This window comes from Anser cygnoides, chromosome 4, assembly GCF_040182565.1.
Source record: "Anser cygnoides isolate HZ-2024a breed goose chromosome 4, Taihu_goose_T2T_genome, whole genome shotgun sequence".
Lineage (NCBI taxonomy): Eukaryota > Metazoa > Chordata > Aves > Anseriformes > Anatidae > Anser > Anser cygnoides.
This window is the reverse complement of record NC_089876.1, coordinates 17304878-17327149: the sequence shown is the minus strand read 5'-3', so window position 1 is coordinate 17327149 and position 22272 is coordinate 17304878. Positions and strand designations below refer to the sequence as shown.

At 36.8% G+C, this 22272-nt stretch overlaps 1 long non-coding RNA gene across 4 annotated transcripts; it reads left to right on the top strand.

Moving 5' to 3' along the window:
* Positions 1-239: 239 nt before the first annotated feature.
* LOC106035622 (uncharacterized) lies at positions 240-21830 on the top strand. Of its 4 annotated transcripts, XR_001206885.3 has the most exons (6): positions 240-978; positions 9096-9187; positions 10943-11034; positions 13465-13639; positions 16775-16856; positions 20037-21830. It is a non-coding gene; the product is annotated as an uncharacterized lncRNA (long non-coding RNA). The 4 variants fall into 4 exon arrangements; XR_010830977.1 differs by having other exon boundaries at positions 9096-11034; positions 13465-13604; XR_010830978.1 differs by having other exon boundaries at positions 9096-11034; positions 20918-21830.
* Positions 21831-22272: the final 442 nt, after the last annotated feature.

The window sequence follows — 22272 nt, the reverse complement described above, 5'->3', positions numbered from 1 at the left end:
ACTAAAAGCGGTCAGTAACCTACTTTACATCTGGCTATGTATTGACTTTACATGGCAAGGGCTTGTTAGCAGGAGGTCTGCAGGGGTGGCCTCTGTGAGCAGAGCCCAGCAGCTGCCCCATGTCAGAGAAGAGCAAGCTCCAAAAAGGGACCTGCTGCTGGCCAGAGCCAAGCTAGTGAGCGACTCTGGGTGGGCCTCTGGGAGAGCAGATTGAAGAAAGGGGAAAAAAAAAAAAAAAAAAAAATTGCTGTGCAAGAGCAGCTGGGAGAGAGGAGTGAGAAAATGTGAGAGAAACAGTCCTGCCAACACCATGGCCAGTGCGGAAGGAGGTGCTCCAGGCGCTTGGGCAGAAGTTCCCCTGCGGCCTGTGGAGAGGCCCCTGGTGGAGCAGGCTGTCCCCCTGCAGCCCATGGGTCCCACACGGAGCAGATCTCCACGCTGCAGCCCGTGGAGGAGCCCCCGGTGGAGCAGGTGGATGTGGCCTGGAGGAGGCTGCGGCCCATGGAGAGCCCCCGCAGGAGCAGGCCCCGGGCCGGAGCTGCAGCCCATGGAGAGGAGCCCACGCAGGAGCAGGGGGGCTGGGGGGAGCTGCCGCCCGTGGGGGACCCATGCTGGAGCAGTTTGCTCCTGTGGGTTGGACCCCGTGGTATGGAGCCATGTTGGAGCAGTTCTTGAAGAACTGCAGCCTGTGGGCAGCCCTCTCCATCATATTTTCGCCTCCCTTTCCTTTGAGGTGGGGGAGTGAGAGAGCACTTGTGGTGAAGTTTAGCTGCCCAGCAGGGTAAAACCACCACAGGCTGTAACCTTTAGCTCCACCTTGTTATTTATGAAGTCTTTCAAATACAATATTCCCAGTATGAATGATCTCCATTCATTTCCTGCCTATGGAAGAAAAATATGTCATTGCTTGCCTTACCACATACAGTTGGATCTTGTATTGAACATTCCAGAAGCTCTCTGGGAGGACCTTACTCTCAGGTAAGAATTCTGACCCCTTGTCCTGAGGAGGGTTTTAAGATTACGGTAGGTATACAAGAGGTAATTGATATTTTATCTGGAACTTAGATAATCTTATATTCACATTTTTACTTTCTTGAGAACATGGTATCAGTGAAATCCAGCAACATTTGGTTCCCTGCAATCTGCTTATCCTCAGCCCTCTAAGCCGTTGATTTCAGTAAGAAGTGAAAGCAGAGCACACTGCAGAACGCTCACTGTACTAGAGGAGGATTTCTTCAGGACTGCAGATAGAAAGCATACACACCAGGCTGTCACTGTTTTATCTATTGCTTTCAATAACATGATCACATGTGATAGCAGATGGAGACTGGATGAAATTAATTCATCATTTCTTTATTCATTAGTTTGGTAGTTACTCTTTGCCAGAATCTTTGCTATATCCTAAGTTTTGATCATGAATTGACCAGAAGGTTGTCTGACACTACACCTTTGTGCATAACTGAGATATTTTCCAGACATACTAATGCATATCTAAGCAAAAATTCTAGATGAAATTTAATTTCTATCTATATATGGTGAAGGGCATGCATGTGGCATTCTGACTTCAGAGTCCAATTTTACTACAGTGACTGAACTTGCCTGTGTTTCTGTGTTCTGCATCCAGAAGTGTCTTTTCTGAATTTTTTGCTCTTTAGAGTTGGTATGGCTGTGTATGGGTGAGGATGAACATAATCCCATGATCTGAGCATCACACAGACTGGTTCTTTCTGATGACCCACTACGATATTAAAGGAATTATTTAACAAAATACCTTGCTGAACAAGAAACATGGATATAAGCATAATCTAAAAATTAGGTATATGCATATTAGAACCTTAATCTTTTTTTTTTCCTTCCAAATCATAGTTTTGCAAACTGTCATATGACATTCTTTACAAAGCATAAGTTGCTACTTGATGAGAAAATGCATCTCCCCCTCTTACTTTTAGACAGATACCTGCAGTCAAATTCTCATTTTGTATCAAAACTCTTAAAACTAATTGATGACAAAAAGGTATATTTTAGTCTGATGTTATCAGATATATTTGGTTTCAGTACACTTCATTCACTGGACTTCTTTTTAGACTATCCAGTTAAAACCAAATATGACCTTAAACATAGTTTTAAAGAAATCACAAAGTAGGTTGCAATTCTGAATCTTATGAGTATTTTCACTGTCATCCTACATCTTTGAATTTGTTATCATGTATTTTTAGATTTTAGAGAACAGTTCAGTTTCTTGTTGTCCGTGAAGAGAGCAAAAGTCAATGTACAATGAGGGTGACTTTCAGTGACCACTAACAATTAGGCTAAATTATATTTTCCTGCTATAAAAATACAACAAAGACTAGTATTTGAAAAAAATCATTTTCTAAAAAGCAAATTAAATCTTAGCATACATTCCTATAATGCTTTCATCTTCCTCTGTTTCATCAATTAGGCCAGTTAGACAAATTCAGAAAAAAAAAAAAAAAAAAAAAAAAGGAGGAAAAGTCACTACAGTTTTCCCATTCTGTTGTGTGGATAGAATATCTCTGGAAAAAAAACCTTCTGGACTGTTCTGTGTTTCCAATCTCAGTTCATTTAAGTTCAATTTCTTGGATTATATAAAAATCCATGTCAGCTTGTCCTTCATGCTAGGTGTTCTGATCAGCATAAAGGTATTTATGGACCATAAACTTCTATAGGGGAGAATATTATTCAAGCTGTAATACAGAAGAAAATAAAATATTTTATTCCTCAGCTTTATTCACTTTTCAACTTTTGACTGTTTATTGATTAAGGTGCTGTACTGACAGTCCTGAGGGAAAATCCTTCTTTATTCCTCACAGCTTTATCAATTTTTCCATATTGTTTTAGGTAGAAACTAAATCTAGGAAATCACTTTAAAGTTGTGAGTAGTCTCATTTCAAATAGATTATGCATGTGCATAAATCTCAGCAGTATAAAAAGTTTGAGGCCTCAGTTGTAACAATGTAAGGATACCAGGCATGGAAATTGAAAAAGTTTAATTTCAAATTCCTTTCAGTACTGTTCAGCTATGTGTCTGGGGTTTGATTGTAGCTGCACACTCACCTATTAGACCAGCAGCACTAGCATCAGTTCCAATGACCATTCTGCCCTTAATGTCATCTTCTCACTCGTATATAAAGATTAGAAAAATAATAAAGGAAGGTGTAAAAGAACTAAGTACACACTGTAAAACCAAACAATCTTGGGATTTTCTTTCTCTTAGTCTTTTTCTTTCTCTACTGTTATTTACTACAGATCTTTCAAGGGTTTGGTAAGAACTTTGATAAGGAACCTAAAGGTCTTCAAAAGCAAATTAGCAATCAAGTTTGTGATACAGCTACTTTGAAAGCAATCTGATATAATTCCTTAATATCAAATACATATTAACATTTCTTATTTCTGACCACATTGGTCATTACAGTTTCTATAACGTAAGTAGGAGAGGTGCTGCAGACTTTTACAACAGCCTCTGAGATATCCTGTTCTGTGTTTTGTTTCATATTCTGTTCAAAGCAGAGCTTCCAGAGTGTCTCACCCTTGCATCTACTTCATATATACATACATATATTTTTACACACAATAAATATACATAAATATATACAGAGGTGTGTGTGAATATTTACATATATTTTTATGTCAAAGCATATATTGGGGGGTGCACTTCACTTTCAGTTGACTAAAGGACATCAGAACTGGCCCAGTGTTTGGTTACTTTCTCTTTAATTCAAACTATTTCCTAGAAGTCACAAGCCATAACAAGCACAGGGGAAGCACATGGAATTTGCAAATCTTTTCGTCTTCCTTCCTTTTCCACCCTCTTTTGTGAAAAGATTTTTTTTTTCTTTCCACATTAAGTGACTGTTTTCTAATCTGAAGAAAAAGAACTGCCTTTAGGGAACATTAAAGCCTTCTGAATCAAATTCACACGGTCAACAACTAAAAATATATTTACTGCTCATAATGGAGCTACAGAATTCAACATGTGAGCCTTGTTACGTGTTTTACTGGAAAGTCTTGCGTAGTTTTAGTCTGGTATTCTGACTGAAAATATTGCGAGGAGAGTAAACATTGTCAGTGAAGTGACTGTTTCAAATACTAATGGAAAATTTTCAGTATACAAAAAAGATATATTTACAAAAAGGTGTAGTAATTATATATATTAAAACAACAACAACTTAAAAAGCTGAATAAACACTGAACAACAGTTTTTAAGAGTGAGAGGCAAAGAAAACAGCCACACTTGAAATATGACGATCCTTTTCCTCTTGTACCCATTTTTCACTCACAGAGTGAATATTATACATTTTTGCAGAAACAACAAAATGCTCACTTACCATAGCTTTTTGATTCAGGACTCATATACCCGCCTTATGTTCATGCTGCTGTATAAATAAATATAGAACTACAACACATTTGTTTTTGATTGCCACTTCAGTATCCCTTTCACTAGAAAGCTAATCCAGGTTTACCAAGAAACTCTAATTTTGGTTAGGCTGGGCTAACATTAGCATACCAGTAAATACCACGTGAACTGTACTTGCATGTCTTTTTCTTAGCTTTCAGAGTTTACTACTATGGTTTCTATTATTTCCAGATGACAGGACATGGTGCTGAAAAGTATGGGAAAATATGGTTAAATTAATGGGCTTCCTGCAAACTAAATCACTCTAAATCATAGAACGTGGCTTCTGCATTATCGCATTGTTGCTTAAAAGCAAAAAGGCAAATTACAGTGCTGGAATTTCCTTAAACAGATTATCTGATGAACTGATTCCTGCAGAGGTGGAGAAATGTCATATATTCTTATGCTTGATGTACATGCCTTCTCAAGAAGATCTTTATATCTGTGACAAAGTCACGGGCAGTGAATTTATATTCCCACTGGTTATGTTACCATTATCACAACACAAGTATAAAGATTCTATCTAGACTGAATATTGTTGTTCAGCTTTCTTCATTTAAAAGAGCTCAGATGTTCTTCAATAGATTAAAGCTCAAAATCAGAATACCTGTGGAAAGAGAAGTTGATTTTCTTCACACAGGAAATTAAGACTGGCTGTTATTAATTTTCAGATATCAGAGGGAGGCAAGGAAAAGACATACTGGGGCTTGTTAATTACTAGATCTTAAAAATGTGCCCACACTAAATGGCAGCCTGTTGCAGATCTAACACAAAAAAAAATCTTTAAAATATTTTTTTAATCGTTGGAATGTTTTTTGAGGAATATATCTCTCCTAATTGTGATAGATGAGTGTGTCTCTTCTGTTAGTTTTGGCATAAAAATCTGGTGGTTTTTTTTTTTTTTTTTGAAAGAAATGCAAACATGCTCCCATATTTTTTTCCTTCTAATATTACTGGAGATGCTAAAAGATACTGATGTTCTAATAGCTTTAAAATGTGTTTTGAAGGTTATTAGGATGCCAAGGAAAACTCATGCTCTGCCTATGGGAATATTCCATCTATTTCTGGTTTGTCTGAGAAAGCTCTGCATTTACTGTACTTTTCCTATCTCTTTTATTACTATATTTTTCTGTCTTCAATTTTTCTATGGACCATAGTATTTATGTGAACTTTCCTAGTCAGGTTGCTGTATTTGATGCTTGCAGATACATTACAGAATCCCAAATGTAAAGCCAAATTACAAGCAAGTACTGCAGGCATCATCTGCTAAAACCTATTGGCACTAGCTGTAGGGTGTCTCCTTATCAGCATTCTCCCTGTGCATATGGTTTATACAGAAGGAATGAAATATACTTTAGAGCTGGCAGGAAGGAACTGTTGTCAATACTACTGTGAGAGAGTGGAGCATATGGTGATCCTGTCATGCATTCCTGCATCTCAGCTGGATTCTCACGTAGGAAAGCAGTATGCATTTGCCTCTTAGCTGCTGAAGGTGGTTGCAATAACTTCTGGGTAGACAGAATCATAAAATTGTAGGGAAGTATTCCCAAGACATCATTCAGCCCATTGCTTTGTCCAAGGCAGAATTATATAGGTCAATGATGACGGACATTTGTCAGATATCGAAGACACTGCTAATGAAGTTAAAAAGACACAAACTTCTCAGACAAATTTATTTTCAGTGCTTTGCTATTCATATTTCTGTCCTAAATCTCCCTTACATTAACTCCTTTCCTACTTGTGATGAACACAGAAGAACATCAGCTCTGCTCCTACTTACAGCAAACTTCCATATATCTGAAAACTCCTATGTCTTCCCCATTCTCACTCCCTACCGACTTCTTCTTCTTACAGTCCTACAGTCATTCAGCCTTTATGAGGAAGCAATGTTTTCTCAGCATCTGGCTTTTTCTCGTCTCCTCCATTGGAAAAACATTCCTGAAAAGAGCTTATCAAAACCTGGACACAGAGCTCCGGAAGGAAGAATGTTGCTGACAACAGAGAATTAAGATGCGTCTTCCAAAGCATATTTCATTATGATCATGTTTTTTTTTTTTTTCTTTCCTTGTAATAGTACATCAATTTTTGAATTTAATTCAGTCTTTGTGTTCCACACTGAACTCCAAATCATTTTCAGCTGGACTTCCTAATTAGATGTTTCAGCTAGCTGTTGTAACAAGAATGTTGTAAACATTTATTTTCTGTTACTGCCTAGCTGATGTTTCCCACTTGCACGAATCGCACAAATACTTTGCACTTTTCACTATTAAATGCCTCATTTTTTCTATCTGATGGCACCTCCAATGTTTCTTGACTCTTTTGAGTTCCCACCCTCATTCAATCTATGTATTTAGTAATGCCACATAAGTAATGAGGACGCTGACTCGAGACAGATGTCAGCAGAATTTCACTAATTACATGCTTCTGTTTTGACACTGTAATTACTTTCAGAGTGTGATACAACTAGATTTATATCTTCTGATATTTTCATTGAGGCCGTGCTTCGCTTGTGAGGAATATACTACTAGTGCTGAAAACTTGATGAAATCAAACAATATATCAGCTGTTTCTCCTCTACCCATGTCATTTGCTCTCCTGCAGGAGAAATTGAAATGATTTGACATAATTTTTTGTTGATAGCATGACAGTGGTTATTCATTTTCTGTTTCTTTCTATTAAAAAAAAAATATATAGCTCTCCCTATGTTTTCCTTGAAGCTGATGTTAAGCTGATTGGTCTGTTATTTTCTGGCTTCACCTTATTATCATTCCACTTCTTCAAAACTGCATGTTTGCCTGTCTTCCCATTATTGCCAATTTCTCAGAGATAACAATTAATGATACTGTGATTTCATCAGCCAGCTCTTTAATTACACTGCAGTGAAGAACAGCAGTTTCAACAGTTTTGAGAACATCTAACATTTAGTTATTGTTTGACCTGTTCCTTCCTTAGAAGGAGGTTTTACCCTCTCTGACTCGTATTAATTATGACATTCTCAGTAGTAACTTGCAAAAAAAATATTGAACTCTTCACTTTTCCTGGAGCAGTCTGCAATAGCTCACCCACTACAATAAGAGCTGAACTAACCCCTTCCTTGATATTCCTCTTACAGAAAGATTTCTTGTTATAATTATCGTTCTTGTTAAAGAGCTTTGGTTTTGTGTTTTCTCTTCTTACTCTCTTCCTATGCACTCATACGACTTTTTATATTTGACCTTAGTAACCAGACCTAGTTTCCACTTTTTTATGTTTCAAATACACAAAAAGCTCATGATTTCATCAAACTCATCTCTTATTGCACCTTTCATCTTTCCTCTGCAATAGTATATTTTGCACTTCTGCCCTTAATATTGTTTCTTTATGGAACTGACAGTTCAATTTAATTTCTTTTTTCTCTCCTAGGACTCCTTGTTCACCAGTTTTATGAATTTACTGAAGCCTACCTTCTTTAAATGCCTTGTTTTTGTTTTGTTATAGCTCCTCATTCTTATCCTAAGGATCATGAACTCCATCATTTCACTCTCTCACAAGATATTTTCAAGTGAGGTGGTTTTTAACCATTTCTTGCTTTTTGAGTCATTTTCACTATATAGATGTCTCCATTTTTTATATTTAAAAGTTTTTACTGATGCAAATGAAGTAACCAGGAGTCAATGTCTCACAGTCACATGGAAGCTTAGTGTTTTGGATGACTTCCATTGATTCCTCAGAAAACAAACAAACAAACTTAATTTGCTTCCTACTCTCTCTGGCGCTGTATGGTGGATGAATTCTTTTATAGCAACACAGTGCTTTCACTTTTGCCATCACTCATGATTTTCTCTCCACTGAAGAGGCAACATGCTCTTAACAGAGAATAGATATTTCTATGCCCCTACCTCTTCCTTTTTCTCTATCTGTCTTTGCAAGACAAACTCCTCCCTTTTATATTACTATTCCAGTTACTACTACTACTACTACTACTACTACTACTACTACTACTACACCAGCTCTCTATTAAACCAAAATCCTCAGGCCCTATTTCTTTCTGCCTTACCTGTTGGCTCAAGGAAGGCTTGAACTGTATTGTGGCTGTGGCTGGTTTAAGGGACAGGAGAAAGAAGCAGCACAAGATGAAGGTTTCTGTACTCTCATATTTCATTTCTTCCTCCCTGTTGATAACTGACCCGGACACTAGGCACAAAAGCCCAGCTTGCAAGTGAGCCAAGCTGATGTAACGTCATTTCCCTTTCATCAGGATACTCATATCTTATATGACAGTTGTCTCTTTTAGTAGCTTTCTGCCACATATTTCCAAGCCCCTGCTTGCTCATTAAATGTGTTAACCTGCTCGTCAGTAATCCTTTTCTTGCCTAATCCTTGTCTTCCACTGACATAATTCACTGATGTGACTCAAGCTGCTGACTTTGCCACTGACCTTGAATGGTTGAATATGTACCTTAATTATTGTCAATGTTGTGATCCTTCTGGAGAGGGAATATTGATCACAATCTTAAACAAATGGTCATATGCAAATTAGCTCATTATCTTTGATTTTGATCCTTATATCTTATATGTCTGGGTCAATGGCTCCAGGCTAGCTACTTGCACCTTATGACATGAATCCCTTGATTTTTCTTGTCACTTAGTTCTTGCTTATTTTCTTTGCAAACATTTTTTTCTCTTTGCCTTCTCTTCTCAGATCTTACTCTGGTTGGTGGTGTTGGCGCTGTGTTCTTCGAGTCAGCTACCTCCCTATGATAACAGCAGAACAAACAGCAAGTCTACTGCTTGGTGGATTCATCATGTTGTTTTATATTACTTGACAGAATGATTCACTTCTTTCTCTCTTAGCCACCAGAAATAGAAGTATTTTATTAAATAAAATAAATATAAAAATGAATATATATATGTATAAATGAATAAGGGACAGTACTGTCTCTGGCAAAGGTATAAAAGCAAATCTATATATGAAAGTGACATCAGCCCCATGTGATGTGATCTTACTAGTTTGCACTGGAATCAAGAGGTTCTGTAAAAACCAAATTTGACAACATTAATATACGTTTATGGTGTACATCCTTATTTAAAAGTAAACCAAGGAATTGAAATATATAAAATTGTGTTGCAAGAGAGTGGCTTTTAGTAGGGTAGCCATAAAATGTTCCATCCCCTATGGGTTTTGTTTTTCTACCATCCGTTACAGATTTTCTAAACACATACTGCTTGTAAATATATATATATATATATTTTTTTTTTTCCAGTGGTTTAGAATGGACATTCTTTTCTCAGCTCACATAGACACTTCAGCAGTAATGGTCTAGAAATCCTCTGTATCTCAGAGAATGATTTATTGAAGGATATAGTTTGGGCAGAAAGACCTTTGTTGCTTCCCCACTGGGAAAAATCAAAGTGGGAGAGCTAAGAAGTCCTGTGTCCTGCTTTCTCTCTTCAAACTCTCTGTTGGTAGATTATACTGAAACTTAAGACATTGCACATACAGACAGATACTGTACTGGTAGAGAAATGGAAACCTCAGTGCCTGAGCTCTTTGAAAGAACAGACCGAGTGCATAGAAATCTGAGTTTGCGCTTTGCAGTTTTATACAGTAGAACTGTAAATGTGGCTAAGGGATGAAGAAAAGACAAGTGCTAGGGAAGTTTTAAAGTGAGGAATATCATTGAACATCTTGAGTGTGCCATTAATGACACTTTACTTGTGTTCGTGTGGCTAAGGGTTAAGTGCACCTGTTCTGTGTTGCAAAATAGTTTCAGAAGTGAATGTGGATGGTACTCTAACACCTGAGTACTGGTTAACCAAGATTAACCATTCAAGAACAGAATATACCATTTCATTGTAGAATATAGAAACTGGGACAAATGGCAGTGATATATAGCTCTTGTTTTCCAAACATGATTTTGAAAGTGAGAATTTCAGAAGACAAAAACTTGGTTCCTGATTCTATCTGCAATTCTGGTATTGTGGGTACAGTAAATCTCAGCAACTCTGTAGGGATTCAAAGTTGTTTCTGCAACGTGTCCATATGTTAGCTCTACTGAGCATTCCAGGGTTCATGGACAAAGCCACAAAGTAATTTCTCTGATTTTGCATTAATCTTCATATTCCAAAGAACAGTTCAATGACAGCTTAAAGCCATTGGCAATTCCAAGAAGGAGTCTTCCACTACAAACCAGAAAGAAGGCAGCGTAGCAGAACAGTGTGTCAGGGAATCTTTTCCACTGTTCCTCTATTTCAAAAACCCTCAAGGCAACATTATTAATTAATAAATATCCTCTAGATGAAGGTTCTTTAGCTTGTAATGATGCACAATCCTGCTTTGCAGAGTAGCATGAAAGGATAGTCATCCAAGATTCTTCACGGGAATTTGTAAGATTGGCAGCAAGGCCAGTTGGAAGATATGTTAATATCAGGAAACAAGCTGTATATTATAATGAAATTTAAAATGAAAAATTATAAATATTACCTACACAATTGTTACGGGGCTTTCAAGAAGTGTCTTTTTTTTTTTCTTCACTTTTTCCTTTGTAGCAGTAGCTATGGTTTTCCAACTTCCCCGGGGATCTGAGATCTGCTCTGTCTCTCATCAGGGGCTGTGTTACAATCTACAGCAATGAAACTAGGTAAATCAGCATATGGAAATAGTTTAGTTAACATGTTCTCAACAACAAAAAAGCACAGTCTGTGTTACTAAGACCTACTTACAAGTTAAAACAATTGTTTCCCTTGCTACCTTCTCTTCAGTTAAAATATATCACTCTTATAGACTGGATTCAGATGTTTTTCGTATGAAACAACGTAATATGGTTTATGAAGATGACAGCACCACTATCTGTAGTATTGCTGCATACAGAACTGGCCACTTCAGGCCTGTACCAAATATGTTACATCCCTTTTCCTGTTCATGAGTCTGCTGTATAAAAACCCCACACCTGTGAGCGTTTAACTTTCATGAAATTAATTTCCGTTTTTTTCTTTAAGGCTAAGACAGTCTACTAATAGGCTAGGTATCATTACAAAATTTATAGTAAAGAATTTATACCTCACATGGATGAAGAATAATATGATCTGGCCTTCAATCATATCGTCTTCATGAATCAGTTGTTCATATATCATTACAAAAAGGAAGAAAAAAGACAAGGTTATAGTCTGGAAATACTGTTCCTAATTATTTTGATATATGTTCTTGAAACAAGGTGACAAACATTTAATGCAACACTGTTGTTATTTTTTTAGCACCACTTTAACATTTTTAAAAAGTTTTATTTTTCTAATGAAGTCTAAAATCTTTATTTTTATTTCTGTGGAATTGATCATTAGAGTGTCTCACAATTCTAAATCAAAATATGGAAAGGCCAAGCCAAGGATGTAAAAGCCATAAAATTATCTTAATGTATCTCAAAGACTATTATTATTATTGTTGTTGTTGTTATGCTGATTTGGGAGACTGGAGACTGGTTAGATTTAATCAACTGATTACAGCTGAACCATGACTTCAAGCTATGATGTAAACTTTTTTTTGAGTTAGCAGCTCTGATTCTCGTTACATCGCATGACTACATGAACTGAAGCTTTAAAACCCTAGTCTTCTAATTTTAATTTTTAAATATATTTTAAAATAAATGGTAAATATTAAATGCATACTATAAAGCTGCACAGTCCTCAGAATGGAGAACACTACTCATTAAAAAGATGCTTATACCTTTGTCATAAGTGTCTGCAAATCATCCCCTTCCTATGAACACCATTATAGTTTTAGGCCATCTTTAATTTGCACTTGTTAGGAAGAAAAGTCACTAACACAGTTTCTTGTTTGAAACCTGGACAGCAGCCCCACCTCTGCACATAGTCAAGCAGATTCCTTTTATCCTATCTTTATGTTCCTTGACCCCTCCAAAGCTGCAGCCTGTGCATGCTTTAGTAACCTTTTTACAATATATTCACCCCAGAAATCACTGTCATTTTTTATCTAATCTGAATACAATTTCTTCGGCTTGCCATTTTTCACCAGTGAAAAATGATAGTACAGACACACACACACACACAATAAATAGCAAGAACCGATGACAAAAATCTTACATTTGATAATATGTCATTTTTGTAGGCTCTTGAGAAAGAAAAAAGAAAAAAAAAAAAGCTCAGATTGCTGTAAGTAGCCCAAGAGACTAGACCAAGCCCACACAGTGAAAAATTTCCATTATGCCCTTCATGTTACATGTTGCATGAGAATTTACACTGCAAATAATATATGAGTCTTTTGTTCTTTTAAGCTGAGGGTAATTTGGGAATCTATAGTGTTTGCTGAACCCTGTGAGCCACATTAAGTGTTCTGGTAAGGGGCAGAGACCGCTTCCATCTGGCCTCACGCTGATCATCATATACCAACGGAAACGAGCTCCAGGGAACAGACTACTATAAAACAGACAGAAGATTTTCTTTTCACACAGAGTGATCTTAAATGGTCTGACAGAAAGTGTCAAAACCAGGGCCCCTTTTTCTCTTTCATAAAGAAAATATTTTCTTCAAATTGTTAATTTAATTTTGTACCAAATCTCGTTCCAAGGGCTTTGACAGCTCAGTCACTAGAGACAGAGCCATTTCAGACAGTCTGGGAGCACAGCCTCTGGTGTTAGTGTGCCAGTGCCAGAAGTAGTATCTTATTTACTAGTGCCATCTTGAAGTCCATGTAAGGTGGCAGAAAAATCTGGTTCTGCTAATTGTTTTTTTATTTCACCTTTTGTATCAAATGCACAGCTTGTTAAGTGCTGCTGAGGCGTGCTGACTGAAGCATAAGCAGTGCAAAACCAGTGAAGTAAATCAAGAAAACAATCAAAGAGCAACAACAACAACAACAAAACAGAAAAACAAAAGAGGCACCTAGAGAAACATATCACCTACATCTACACAAGATGGCTTTGACCTGTGGCCTTGACTCTAGGTGTGCCAAACTATCACTCCTTACCTGCAGGATTACCTGTGCTTTTGCCTCTAAGATGATAGAACTACTAAGTTTTGGGGAAAATACTGAAAGTACTCTGTTTTTTGTATCATAGTGCTGTGAAACTAAGTGCAGATGCAGTGGACATCTAGATATGAAAGGACAAAATCAGACTCTGCCTCTCTCAGAAGATCTAAAGTACAGCCTCTACATCTTAACACTGTTTGGTCAATGTCTCCAAGCAACTTCAAAAAGGTAGCATCACTACAGCTTTCTTTTAGCAGGGAAGGGTAAGCACACTCAAGAGGCTTTCATTTCTTAAAGATAAGTTTTATTGGAACATAAAAATACTACAGAAGAAATCAAAAATCTCTTAAGCAACACAAAACTTAAAGCCTTTGGTTCAAAAATACAAAATAAGAACCACTGTAAACAGAACTATGTCTTGTACGTTGTACGCTTGGCAAAAAATTCATTTTCTTCCAGTCTGGCTCTCCAGCAGCCACTTGTGGCTTTCTGGAGGTACAAACTTTAAATAGTCTGCTCTAGATGTCTAGGAACATCTCCGTCTCTCTTTCCACATCAAAGTTCAGTGGAGGCTCTCCTGCAAGCAAGTGTACTACCAATGAATTCTGAATTGTGTCCTTTCAGTCATCCTGCTTAGCAGATCTGTCTGCCTCCTTCTCAAATGCAGTAGCTCCAAGCTAAGCCCATTGATTTGTTCTTGGTTAGAAGCAATCTGCGTCCCTCCCAGAAAGGCTGGCTTGAACCAAAGTGTAGCAGCCCAGGTCACATAAATAGTAATATTTTCTTACTATTAAAAAAAAAAAAAAAAAGTAATTCTACTGTCTGGAATGACCACTTATCTTTGCTCTCATCCTGGTTTGGAATTTTCGTGTGTGAAAGCAAGGCGAAATGATGGTCTTTTATTGCTTTCAGAGAGCTACTTGACTCCAGGTATAACATTTGTGCATCTTGGATACATAGAGAAAAGCAAAACAATTATATGTGTGTGTTACTCTGCTCTTACTACCTTCCTGTGAACCCTTGCTTCTCCTAAACTACCAGTGAGATGCTCCCATGAACCATGGCTCTACTTCAGTACTTCTCCTTCAGGGGAGACACCACATCCAGACAGTCTAAATTATGAGAAGTACGTTCTGAGGGTCATCCCATGACAGGGGAGATAGGAAACCCTGTGTTTGTCTCACACTGTACCTGTCTGGCACTCAGACTGTAACCACTACTGCATGACAGTGGGTGTGTGAAGCTGGCCTTTGCAGCAGGCTCTTCAAAGGGCTTTGGAGAAGTAGACCTTGGCTGGAATAGGCAAACTACAGCAACTCGAATATTCAGCCATTTCAAAATGAGGATGTCAGTAAAGCAGTCATACAGCAGAAATACCAAGCAGACTTTTAGAATTTGTTAATGTCCATATGGCAGCATGGCTCCAAAAAAGTAGTGTGGATGTGCTCATCTCTGCTCCAGTCTGCTCACCTTTCTCCAGAATTCAAAGAGGCACGTTTGTCTGTGTGCTGAGGTCACTGAGACTGACTCTAATCAATTTAATGTGTGTAGGAATAAACACATTCTTCTCACCTTTATTTGCTTCTTTAGTCAGGATGTCAACGGAGCCAGTGGATATATGATTCTTATGAAACTTGCAAATTAATTCTGATGGAAGAAGAAATCTGATAAAAATTCCACACTGTGGTTTATTAATTCTACAGAATTAATTGTAGAAACATAGAGAATTAATTCTACAGAATTAATTGCTGTAGGATGGCTGTCTTTTGACCTCAGATTCACAACTCAGTTATTTTAAAGTCAATTCAAAATTTAAAACCATAGTATTGTCTGTTTAAATATCTAATACATTTTTATTACTAAGAATAAGCATGTAATGGAAAGATCTATTAATATATTTTCAGATAGAAGGAAAATAACTTTAATTGGAAGTTTAGCCTCAATGGAATCAATATTTACTAGGTTTCTGCAATCTCACCAAGTTTATTTATACAAGGAACATATGTATGGATGTGTATTTATTATATATATTCCACTGCTGCATTTGTGGCAGCAGTGAATATAATAAATATCACAACTTTTAAGGTATTGAGAGAACATTTCTATTATTAAGCTGCTGAAGCATACACATATACCTCCTTAAATCTTTCATGCCATGATATTCCTCAAACATTCTGTGTTCAACTTTTTGACAAGTTTCAACCCTTCTTTAATATTTATTATTACTTGAAGTCACAATTTTGTGCAGAGTAAGTGACTAAATCAGGTAAAGATACTTTGCTGTTTTTGTTGTTTTTGTTGAATGAAAATCCTTTATAACTTTCTCTTCTGACATTGCATACCATTAATTTAGTAGTTAGTTACACTTATGATCAGTCACAAGTATATGCCATAAATTCTGTGTTGCAATGTTACTTGTATTAAAAAAAAAAACACACAAAAAACTTACATGCATTTCAGTGCATTCAGTTGTATTGTTTTAACTTATGATAAGCAAACATTTTAATGAAATACTAAATGCTGAAAAAGTTTCTCTAGCGTCCCCATTTTTGTCACACATAAGGAACTCCAAAACTGCAGCTGAGAAATCCTTATCTTATATCCAAAAAAATATTTCTAATAGCTGGAAAAGATTTTAGGATCCTTTAATCTGTAGGCTATGGAGACATTCCTCAGCATTTCCATACAAGCCTGACAAAGCACAATATCATTCTGAAACTTTTTTGGCATTTGAAGCAAAGAAAAGAAAATTGTTTTCCTCAGTCTTCAAATAAAATAATGATACATCCATAGCATATTCTCCTATATTATGCTTTCTAAGGGGCTTTTTGTACTTTGATATATTTCTAATACCATTACATTGCTCTCATGAAGATAATCAAGATCACAATAGGTTATCTATCCTCCAATAGATTATTCTCCTTTCAATAGTCCTGTGATGAATAGCTAGTGAAAATATTTTTATTTCCATGATGTGAGAACTCGGTGGCCACAGAAAAGAGTTTGTCATATTTGTCTAGGAGATTTTCTGTCTCTGATAATGGTCAGTTGGGAATACTTGGGAAAAGAGTTTAAGAACAGGGCAAATGCACAGTGATACAGGGAAATATGCAGTTTTTGCCAGTGTATGTTCTGGCAGTACATGCCTAAAGGAGTCAGTGAACCAGCACCATTGTGTTTACTAAATTGACCCTTGATAGGCCACTCCTCCATGGATTTCTGTATTCTGTGCTGTTGTGTTCTTTTTTTTTCTTTTTTTTTTTTTCTTCTGATACCCATAAAATCCAGTGTCAATGAGCTTCACTGTTTAATTATGTGAATAGCACTTGTTTCATTATTAAATTCTCATCTCATGATATTCACACATTGCCTTTTCTTTCTTTTTCTTTTTTGACTAGTGGCAAGGCACATCCAGGCTGATGATGCTGAAAGAATTGGTGAATGCACAATGAAGTTGGGCATACTGATGCACATCAGCATGTGAGTTGCTGGCAACCAGGGACTGCCCTGGAAGACGGAAGGATCTCATCATAGAATCATAGAATCTTAGAATGTCTTGGGTTGGAAGGGGCCTTAAAGATCATCTAGTTCCAACCCTCCTGCCACAGACAGTGTTGCCACCCACTAGATCAGGTTGGCCAAAGCCCCATCCAGCCTGGCCTTGAACACCTCCAGGGATGGGGCATCTACAACCTCTTTTGGCAACCTGTTCCAGTGCCTCACTGTGAGAAAAAGTTGTGTTTTTGCAGTAGAAGGTGTTTATGCAGTGGAAAATTCCACTAACCTTGCATATTCAAAAATGATTGTGCAGGCATTACAGTAGCATAGCAGTGGGGAGTATGTTAAGCAGATAAGGGGAAGGTCCTACTGTCCCAAAATAAGGAAGATAGCTAAGAAAAACAGGACTAGCAGTGGGAAATCAGTAAAAACAAAAATCACGGGCCCTCTAGTCATGAGAGAATAAGGGAAAAAAAAAAAGGAGAAATTAACAGTTGGTCAAATAAAATTGTACATACATGGTATAGTAGTAAGCATCAAGTAGTTTGTGAACCTGTAGTACTCAGCCAATGAGAAAACAGGGGAAGAATCAAACATCGGGTAATAGGGAATGTAAGGTTATGATATATATTTACTGTGCGCTCCTGTTTGCAGGATGCCCACCTCTGCAATCGCAAATAAAATAGCTTCACAGAAGATCCTGTCTGAAAAAATTATTGAGATTTTTTTTCTCACATCACTACCCTTACAGTGAAGAATTTCCTACTAATGTCTAGTCTAAATCTATCCCCTTTTAGTTTAAGAACATTCTCCCTTGTCCTATCATTATCTACCCGCGTAAAGAGTCCTTCTCCATCTTTTTTATAAGACCCCTTTAAATATTGAAAAGTTACAATGAGGTCTCCCCAGAGCCTTCTCTTTTCCTGTCTGAAGAGCCCCAGTTCTCTCAGTCTTTGTTCATAGGAGAGCTGCTCCAGCCCACTGATCATCTTTGTAGCACTCCTCTGGACTCACTCTAACAGGTCCACATCTCTCTTGTGCTGGGGGCCCCACACCTGGATGCAGCACTCCAGGTGGGGCCTCATGAGGGCAGAGCAGAGGGGGACAATCACCTCCCTCAACCTGCTGGTCCCATGTCTTTTGATGTAGCCCAGGATGCAGTTGGCCTTCTGACTGCAAGCACGCACTGCTGGCTCATGTTGAGCCTTTCATCTACCTGAACCCCCAAGTCCCTGTCCATAGGGCTGCTCTCAACGAGTTCCTTTCCCAGTCTGTGCTTATGTCTGGGATTGCCCTGACCCAGATGCAGCACATTGCACTTTGGCTTGTTAAACATCATGCAGTTCACATGGGCACATTTCTCCAGCCTGTCCAGGTCCTTTTGAAAGGCATCTCTTCCTTCATTGGTATCTACCACAACATTCAGCTGGGTGAGTGGTGGGCAGCAAGAATTGTAGAATCCCTGTGCCCCTAAAGGTTGTGCTCTTTTGAAGTATAGGCATAACAAATTGCAGAAATATGTGCTATTAGTTGGGAAATGGAAACTATTAGATAGATTACCATCATCCTGCAATAAATTAATGAATGCACAGTTGAAGTTGAATACCTTTTAGGTGGTCATGCTTACTGAATGACTCCAGAAGGCCCGCCACATGGGTATCAAAATGGAACATCAATGTCATTAGCTTGTACCATGCTAGGGTAGACACAATATCTTACACATGCTTTTGTTGAACGGTTTTGAACTGTGTCAGCTCTCTGTCCAAAAAATGGCCAGTGATATTGAATATTGTCACAAGGAGTGATATAAAGCTGGATCCTAATTTGTTCCCATCTATAATTTTCTATGGAGAGGGTGACATCATTCAGATAATAGTATGACTGTAGTGATACAGTCTCCCCCCAAATAAAAAGCAGTTTAGTATAGAGAGATATTTTTTGGGGGGCATAGATTTTTTTTTTCCCAGACTACTCTGCACTATGGCAACAATAAAAAACTAAAACTTTTCCAGTCCCATTCTCTAAGTTTTATTGTGACTATATTCAATCCATTTTACTGTCCTTGTCTATTTTAAAAATAATTTCTCTAGATTAATGACTCTCTCAAAATAAAATATAATTGTAGGAAAAAGAAAACAAAGGAGCCCTGCGCTGTCCCTATGCTTAATATTGTATTCCAAAAGTACGTAATGAAAATAAATATACGAACTGGCAGTGTTCTGATTAAGGGGAATGTTTTTCATGTGTTTAGATATATGATTAAATTATCATCAGAAATGATAACGTCCATGTAGAGCTTTTAAGATATAAAATTCTACAAAATATCTCATGATTAGTGAAAAGGCCATCAGATGAATTAAGTAACAGTGATTACAATGGATTTTTGATTGTAATGATTCTATAATGAGATCCTTTCCCTTCTCTTTTCTCCTGCCATTGCCATTGCTGTTGCCATGGCCGTTGCCATTGCCATTGCCATTGCCATTGCCTTCAACAGTAAAATACTAAACTGGATCTGTATGAATGTGACTGATAACAATGTAATCACTGAAGGAATATGGTGAATTAGGACCATGGTTATCAGATCCACAGGCACTGAGGTTTTTTTCATAAAAATCTACCATTTACACAACTAATGAATGTAGAAAGAATATCATTTCCCAAACTCTTATTCTTATAGAAATTGCAACAATTTTCAAAATCTAGATCTAGATATATGCAGCAATGTAAATGAAATTATGACTTGAAACTAGAAGTCCTTAGACTTTTAATGGAATCAGGGTGAAAAAAAAAAAAAAAAGGTGAGTGGAAATATCCTTCTTTATGGTTCAGGACTATCAGCTGAGAAAACATACATCCACCCTATATCTAGAAGCTAGAAAAATATCCACTCTTGTCCTTCTCTTTGTAAAAGAAAAAATCTCAATAGTAGCCAGAATGAGGCTGCAAATCCTCAGCTGCAAGGAGCTTCTTGCTGTACCTTTATGATACTGTGAATTCATATTTCTCATGAAGATGTCACTGTGGTTACTATTTTTTCTGACCTTCCCATTACTTACTTTTTTCTGCTCTACTTGGTGACTTATGGCTAATGTTTAAGAAATGTCAGTAAGATATCATTAACATTCAGTTACTTTTTTTTTCTCTTGGCAAAAATTTCAGGTAACCTCATGGTGGACTAGGTGCTAAACCAGACATTATAGCCCTGAGACATTATATTTGCATGGAATGGAAGATGTATAAATAAAACATCCATTGCATCAACTCTAACATTTAATTTGTTGCTATTTATCTTATTGAGCATTCTGAGATGGATTTGGAACATACAATCAGTTTAAAACACTTTATACTTCAGCTGATTAGGATATGTTTCATTGTCTTGATTGCAAGTCAATCTATAAAAGTATTCTTTAGTATTTTTCTTAAATTTACTCTTATTGGATTTTTTTCTTGGATGCTCCCTGAAAAGGCATTAAATTCATATTTAAATCTCTCTAAATTACTTGATGGAAAACTGAACCATTGTACAAACCATTTATGTAACGTATTTTAATCACTGTAGCTTTCTTGTATCAAACAATATAAAAACTTAGTGACTTGCTAGAGATCAAGTTCAGTTCACTGTGTCTCAAAAGTATGAATATGAGAGTGGATAGTATCAAAAACAGCACACTGTCTTTGGACTGACAGAGAACTTTGCTTTGATTTAGGTTTTAAACAGTATTATTTTCCAGAAAACACACATCAGTCCACTTTTCTGACAAGTTTTATTATTAGAATATTTGGTTGTTGTTTTATTTTAGCTCTTGGGAGAGAGAGGAAGTGGACTGCATGAATTTGAAATAAAACAGAATATGTGCTTGTGAAACTTACACTTTCAAAAGCAATGAGATATATAAATATTTGTTATGTTAATCTACAAAATTACTTTTATTATTTGACCCATATGGCTATGTGAATACCAGTGTATATAATTCAATCATATATCCCAGTATTAGAAAAAATGCAGCCTTAGAACTAAACACATTTTTCTCCTGTGTCAGAGGTGAATCATTTCCTTATGTCTGAGATATCAGGATATGAAGGAAGATTACTTTCACAGACAAACAAGAGACAGCTGCCCTTGATAATGTAAGATTTATTCTTAACATTCTTTTCAAAGGATCCATTTCTGTCCAAATTTTCATAATGCAACAGGACTTTTCAAAACATTGTGTGAATAAGAGAGGCAAGGCGAGGCAAGGCGAGGCAAGAATATCATTTTTCTGCTCTTACTTTTGATGAACAGAAATTCGCTCATCACAAACGGGATTCAGATATAGCCAACTGTAATACAGAATTTTGAAAGGTGACATCAACCTTTCCAGTTTAGGGCCAGAAAATTTGTCTGTTGGATAAGTGCTAAAGGTACATGTATACACTAGTTCAATTTTGCAAGAGCTTGATTGGAGCGTGTTTGCTGATAAACAGTCTGCAGGAGATTTGGTCAAGTGCACACAAGAAATCTATGGAAGAATTATTTATACGGATGTATTTCCCCTCTAATGTGGAATATATGGTGGAAATTCAAATTCTCTAAGTCACACATAATAAAATTGAAGTTTTACATATTTTGTCTTGTTTTTCAAAAATATTGAATGAGCTGTAGATTTACATGTACAGATATACACGAATCCTTACATCTCAACATTGTGTTATGATGAATTCGATCCAGAATCAGATCTGATTCTGGATCATGTAAACTTTTATATGAGTAACGAAAAAATGAAAAATTTGTAATATCCCTCTATTAGAAAGTAGGGGATGGACAATCACAAGATGCCTATGAATTAATTTATGTGCTAACTACATATGATTGGCCTGTGGATAGTTTATATATAACTAATTAACAATGTATAACTAAATTGGCATTGTTTATGTTAATATTCATATTAAATAAATAATTGAAATTGTTTTCTAACTTTCTCTTAATTTTTGTTGTTGTCCGAGAATCATAGATTGTGTCTGGCTATGGAAGAGCTGTGCATTGTCCCGAAGAGATTGACACACACTGTATTCCGTGGAGCCCACAAATGCATAATATGACACTAGTGATTTTCTTCTTAGTGATGTTCTAAATGAATTTATTCTAAGCACCTTCCATTTCACGAACGTAGGCAAAAGGTGTTTTTTTTTTTGGTATTGCCAAAATATGCAAGTACAGTGCCTGAAGTTAGTTTTGTAAAATATCCTGCCACTCCCCTCAATGATTAAGGTTACCAAAGGAGTTTGTGTTCTCCTTTTAACATCCTTACCATTATTAATGATTTTTTCACTCTTTCATACTACAGCAGACTAACTTCCTTCTGAACATTTTTTGTTATCTGGATGCTGGCATCATGATAATATTAGTAATATG